Below are 7,010 nucleotides of genomic sequence, written 5' to 3' on the forward strand. Positions count from 1 at the left end.
CGACGCCCTGGTGGGATCGAACCACCGACCTATCGCTTCTGAAGTGAGTGCTCACCCGCTTAGCTGTTGTCGACGACTCGGATGCGTCAAGAGCATAGCTCTAAGCAGTTCGTAACGCTTGGAGTAGGCGCGGAGCGCGAGCGTAGGTCTGAGACCGCTTAAGAGCAAGATGCGCGCTGCGCTTGGAACATTGGGCCGTGGGCCGACGACGAGAAGTTGGGCATCAACGATGCGTAGGCGTTTGTGAGCTCACGGAGCTGTACAACGCTGGTGTGAGGTGTAGTAACCTCCGCCATCTTAACAAGACGTGACTTCGCCGAGGAAAGTTTCGAGAACGAAATGTTCTCATCTTAGTGGGGGAGAGTGTAACGGGGTTACATGGTGTGGAACACACAGGGGTACCTGGAGAGTTAACAAACTCTCAGTACATAAGTTTGAGGGTTAACAAGGTACCTCCGCCATCTTAACAAGACGTGACTTCGCCGAGGAAAGTTTCGAGAGCGGAATGTTCTCATCTTAGTGGGGGAGAGTGTAACGGGGTTGCATGGTGTGGAACACACAGGGGTACAAAGTACCTGGAGGGTTAACAAACTCTCAGTACATAAGTTTGAGGGTTAACGTTGGCTGAAAACCACACGTTTTGCATTTGATTAGGTTTAACTATGCTAGATGTTAAACAGATACAATTACCCCTAGGCGGCTTGGCCGCAATAATATTAATAAAACACTTCTGGTTTTGAATCATAAAAGCTAAGGTATTAGCTTTGAGCCTGGTCTTGGGCTGTAAGTGTTCTTTGAATAAGAAACTGAGTACTAGTAACTCTTTGAGTCGAACGTCTTCCTCTGACGCTTAAGCTACGGCAGCCCCGCCGCAAATATATTCATAACAACTTTGCCGTCCAATACTACATGTAGTACTGTGACGGGGTCACACGGCACCTTACGCTAGAGGAAGTTATCTTCCGAGAGTATCCAAGCTCTCAGGGAACGGCAGTTCACTGGTCCCCTCTTTATTCAAAAGAGAGCGAAGTGACCTATTTAAGGTAAAATGTAAACTGAGTATATTTATAGGTAGATAAAGCTTGGGTTTAATACAAACTATAAGTCACCTATAGAAAAGCAATGTCATCAGCCAATGGTTGGCTTGGACGACCTTGGTACCTTGTACCAAATATCCCGGAGTATGACGTGTCACACGTTATGTAACTAGGGGTACACTTAGGGCTACGTATCCCGTTACATCCTTCTCCACTTGGGTTCGTTTTACCGACCAATCAGAATGATGAGGTGTTATTCACAAAATTTCATTCTCAAAGTCGAAAAACATCGACTTGGCCGCGCAAGCGCGGCGGAGGCTCACTTCACAGTTAGAGCCTCGAGCAGCAGTCTGTGTGCATTTCAGCTAGGTCTCCACTTCGACCGTTTACCATGCCTCGTGGCACTGCAAGGAGCGGTGCGAAGACACGCTCGAAGGCTTCTGCCGGATAGGCGCAAGCCAAGAGCGCTAAGTCTCACGGCAAAGGCTCGGCACGTCAGGAGACCACTCAGGTGGCCTCCGAGGCGATCGGCTTCTCGCGTCACGCGGCTATGGGGAAGCGAGCAAGCAAGCGTCGCAGCCCGTCGCCCTCGGCCTCTCCAGATAACCGTCCGAACCCTCGGTTCGCTGAACGTGAGTTTGACTCTGGCAGTGAGGACGAAGCCGAGTCCGAAACACGCACGATGCTCCTGCGTGCTCTGCGGGAGGGCACAGCCCAGTGCCATGCGAGCACAAGGACGACAACGTGCAGTCGCTCACTAGTGATCAAGGTGACCACAGTCCCACGACATCTGTGCGCTTTGAGACTCCGGCCGTCAAGGCTAAGGGCACTCCCAAAGCCGGTGGCGATGAGGAAGAAAACCTCGCAAATGTCACTCGCTTGACGAGGGTCTTGCGCGTGCTAATGCCTTTAAAGCCGAAGGCGCCAAGACTTCTAAGAAGCATACAGCTTTTGAGTCTTCACTCCGCGAGGAGAAAGAGTCTCGACACTCCCATCGGGGCATCTTCGACTCCTCGGATGAAGAGGAGAAGAAGGAGGAAGAAGAGGAGGAGGAGGGTGCTATCGCTGAGCCCCGGGAGGTATCGAATGAGCTTGAGCAGCAGCAGGAGGATTTCCAAGCTGCCCAGCGTGTGCGTTAGGGCTCGATGGTGGCACCCGTCAGCCAGGGAGCTGCCATCAACTCGCGAGGGTATTGGCCTCCCGAGGAGAGTTCTGGGGCTGACCTCTTCTTAGAGCTTCACGTCGCTCCTCGTGGTCTTGTGGGCGGCCACACCGCTAGGGGCATCTATGAACGTGCCCTTGTTCAGAAAGAACAGTTGTTCGTTGACAACTTGGAGGCTGCTCGGTGTGTGCTTCTTGCGCCACACCGCATTCCCCTTAGGGACTTCACGACTTGTCGTAAGAAGCCCGAGACCCGGGTTTGTCTCTATCCTCTTTGGGGATACCCCCGGGTTATGCCCGAGAACTGTCCCACGTGGCGTTCTTGTGAGGACATGTTCTGGGCATGGGTGGAGTCTCTTAAGGACTCACCTACGGAGTTACGGGAACTCCATGAAGATCAGCTGCTGTCCCGCATCCTGGACCAGCGTGATCTTCGTGTGAGGTTTGCCCACTTGGTCAGCAAGCGCATGGTGCCAAGGAACATCCTGAAGCGCGCGGCTTCCAGCGCTCACGATGAGCGCGGGTACGGAATGTGTTCATCGTCCGTACCCCGTTCGGGCAAGAATCCCCGGACTACTTATGAAGCTGCTACCGCTTCTGTTCCCAGATTGCGACAGCCTTTGGGCAGTCAATCAGGATCCGTTCAATCGGCTCCCACGAGTTCTCGGAGTGGGCATAACCCCTTCACTTCACAAATAGCTGTCGCTTACCGCGACGCCTTTGCTCCTGGAGGATCCGCTCCACGTGGAAGTGGACTTCTCCATTCCGTTCAAGCAGGGGCGGAGGTGCCCTCGTACGAGTAAGAGTACTCGGCGCCTCCGGAACGCCAATCTCGCCTAAGTCCTTCTCCTACGGGTCCGACACAGGGCCCTGAGGTTGACCGTCTACGTCAACGTCTCCTCGTGCTTGAGATTGCACTTGGCTTTAAGACTGGCGGTGATGCTGCCGCGCAGGCCGGGAATCAGGGCAAGCTCGCTCGTCTTGCGGGTCGCATGGACCTGTTGGAGCGAGAGGTCGCGAGCCTGCATCTGCGGGTGGATCGCCAGGCCTCTTCGTCTGATCTGGACGAGGCCTTTCCCATGATCCGACGGATTGAGGCTCTGCTGCCACGTCCGGAGCCGCCTTCAGCGCACTCCCAGTCGTACGCGTATGGTGCGTACCCGGCGTACTCAACGTACTCGGCGTATGACGCCGGGGTCCTTTCGTACGGGGCCCCTCCGTCGTACGGTCTTGACCGCAGCCTTGCCGTTCCGACCGAGGCTTGGGTGCCTGCTTCGACGCCCTCGTCGACGTCTGTGATCGGCCCTCGCTTCGAGGAACTGGGTCAAGGTGGGTCTGCGAGTCAGCAACCCCCTGCGGATCAGAGTACCGCTTAACCCTTCTACTACGACATTACGGATAACCCGGAAACTCATTTATAGAGGTGAAACTGTTCCGAGATGTTCGCAACAACATTCGAGGAACGACAGTTCGGCATATTGAATTTTGTATGCGATAATTTAAACGGGTTAAGTGTAAGCTGTACACCACTTGCGACACGGGATTGTCGGGAAGCGGTTAGGTTTACATATATAAGGAGCCAAGAGACTCTCCCAGCCCTCCATTTGAAAATCAGCGCCGGAGAAGAGACCATCACTCCTGAAGATGTTCACCTTCGAGTAATCGCTCAACCAGATATGGCGCGAATTGAAGAAGAAAGGCTGGCTGTATTAAAACTCATCTGGCCTCAGCAACGCCCCCCGCTACCCCCCCCGGTGGCAACCTCGCGGGATCGGAAGGCGTGGACTACTTTGAAGATTAGACTACCGATGCGAATGTGCTGTATCGGCAACTAACCGTGTACGCTTGTCAGGCGAGATGAGTCTGCTTCACCACTGCAGCCGTAAAGGATGGCTTGCCTTCGAGTCAGATCCACCAGCTTCGACGCCGACCATCGCCGAGCTCGATCAACCCAAAAATGCTCCTGGTCCGTCCGAGACTACGTCAGCACTGTCTGAAGAGAATCCTGCGCGGTCTGAAGCAGATTCCGAAGAGGTGCCTGCGCCGTCCGAGCCTGGATTAGCTGCACCCGTTGCCGCACCGAAGGAAGCTGCTGCGAAGAACACTGCGATTGCTTGGCCGAGGGCTGCTGCCAAAGCCACTCTCCCAGCGAGAGCGTCGACTATCTCAAGTGTACCACCTGCACCTAGCAAGGCCAGAGGTTCTAGCAGACCACGACCCGCAAGAAAGGCAACTAGTTCGGCACACGACATTGAAACGGATCCGCGACCTCGACAGAAAGGCAAGCGCAAGGCATCGAGTACAAGAACGTCTACGAAACGACCCCGTACTGGTACGTTTGAGTTTCTGATGCTGACTGTTGCGAAATATATACTAAATTTCTTGTTACGGATTGTGCAGTTCCTGGTGTTCAGGAAACGACCTCACGTACCACTGATAATACCCCGCAACCTGTTCCGGATACCCCTGTCGAGGTTGATGAAACTCCTGAATCTTCTATTACGGCGGTACCCACTCCGGCAGCAGTTCCAAGCGCGGAGCAATCTGGAATTTCTCTAGATGACTTCGATTCGGATAACTTCTTGGATGCACTGCGACGGGACCGGCTGTTTGGGCCAATTGATGCTGATGATATAAACATTGGAGGTGGCGACTGATTGCTCCCTCTAGATTCCGAAGCGAAAGGTGACGAAGAGTCCATTCTGGCGGACGAAAACGATGAAGTGGACGAGGCAGTTGCTCTTGCTTTTGATGACAAATTTGATGACGACGTGGCAACTGAGCGTGACGAAGTGCCAGTGGAGTTTAACGTGACTGGTCCAGAGCTTGACAGACTTCAAGCAGAGGGGTGGGAGGTGTTCGGTGAACGCCACGCGGGCCAAGTGCGACACGATGCATTACCCCTCTACGACGGCCCATCTGGTCCAACCCGAGCTGCGCTGGCATACGCGGAGAATCCTATAGCGATAATTTTCTTTTTCCTGCCGAAGGAGCTGTGGCGAAAGATTGCAGCAGAGACGAACAAGTACCGTACGGACAGCATCGACAGTACTTCGCAGCAAATGCGTGCACGGGCACGTCAGCGGCGCGAGCGCGTCCCCTCAACAATAGTGCTGACCATTGCTGAGTACAAGGCAAAACTAGCGCGCAAGCCATCCATCCGGCCCCACGAGATCATTCGGTTCATCGGTTTGCTTATCGCACGAGCACTAGAGCCACGCCGAGAGAGTCTAAGTCGGGACTGGGTCACGAAGGTCGAGGGTGCACTCGCACGCGGCACGTTTGGCTAGTTCTTGAGTCGGGACCGGTTCCAAGACATTGCGCGGTATCTCCACTTCAACGACAACGAACGATAGTCCGACAGTGGGGATCGGGCCGTCAAAATTCGGCCCGTGGTTCAAGCGTTGCAGAAGACGTTCTTCAGAGGATACCGAATGGGTGCACGAATTTCGTTCGACGAAGGGATGGTGCCGATGCGTCATCGCCGCAGCCCAATGCGCCAGTACATGCCGGCAAAGCCAAACAAGTGGGGCACCAAATTTTACCTGACGTGTTGTGCACACACCGCCTACTGCTTAAGGTACAAGTACGATTGTTACGGATATCTGTCTTATAAGACGGATATCCGTAGTAATTATAATCTGCCTGGTCCGTAATACATTCTGTATGAGCCGTAATATCTCGCTAACCAAACTTTGTTGTGCTGTGTAGATTGGATATCTATCGCGGCAAGGCAAATCAAGACGAAGAGGCTGTCGCGCAGCAATCTGTGGTCAAGAATATTACCAAAGTCCGTCGTGGGCAGCCTTCACAACGCCTCATTTGCACTGACAACTTCTACACGTCAATCCCGCTATCGGACAAACTGCTGAGCATGGGCCATCGCCACGTGGGAACTATCCGGAAAGATCGCAAGGGCTGGTGTGCGGCCATTGAGTTCAAGCAAAAGAGACGACCGAAGCGTATGCCGCGCGTAACGTGCAAGATGGCTGTGTGGAAGAGGCGCCGTGACTTCGTTGCGCTTACGTCGATGGGTTTTAGGCCGGTTAGATTTCTGGCGACGGGGTGCTCAACACATACCACTCAAGTATCCCGTAGAGAGCGCGATGGCTCTTTTTCTGCCGTGCCATGCCCCCAGCTTGTGCGAGACTACCACGAGGCGATGGGGGGAGTAGACGCTCACGACCAGCTACGCCTGCAGCGATACTCCATCCAACGCTTGATTCGCATGCGGAAGTACTACAAGACGATATTTCTCGGTCTCGTTGATATTGCAATGGTGAACGCGTTCATCGTCCACAAGATTGAGATGCGCAGCCGCGGGAAACCGGTGCCGACCCATGCGGCATTCATGCGGCGACTGCATACCGATCTGCTGAATCAAGCAAGTGAGGATTTTGCTGCTGGTGACGACTTAGCAGATCTAGTTACAGAGCCTCTCCCATGTCAACCTCACACACTCGAGAAGACCGAGGAAATGAACGGCGTGAAGCGGCGTCAGTGGCTGTGCAAGGTGTGCTCAGCGTACGCTGGGCCCGGCGTACGGAGCTACGAGACCAGCTACTTCTGTGCTTCGTGCTCAACGGTCAAGAAGGGGAGAGTCACCTTGTGTAACAAGGCGCGCAGATTGGAGCACGGCAGCGCTCTAACATGCAATGAGGTGTGGCACCAGCGCTGGAAGAACGGCAAGGTCACCCCCCCCCAGAGATGCAGCACAAGATCAGGTTTGTTAGGAAGCGTAGGCCCGAAGTTGGAGCGAGGTCGACGAGGAGTAAGTGAATGAGCAGTTGTGTGAGTGCTGACCTTCTAGTG

General features: G+C 54.2%; 1 non-coding gene across 1 annotated transcript; it reads right to left on the minus strand.

The window, feature by feature from the left end:
- PITG_28894 lies at window positions 1–71 on the minus strand. Its single transcript has one exon. It is a non-coding gene; the product is annotated as a tRNA-Leu (tRNA).
- Between the last annotated feature and the right edge of the window lie 6,939 nt (window positions 72–7,010).

The sequence above is a fragment of the Phytophthora infestans genome, genomic scaffold (assembly GCF_000142945.1).
Source record: "Phytophthora infestans T30-4 supercont1.45 genomic scaffold, whole genome shotgun sequence".
Classification (NCBI taxonomy): Eukaryota; Oomycota; class Peronosporomycetes; order Peronosporales; family Peronosporaceae; genus Phytophthora; species Phytophthora infestans.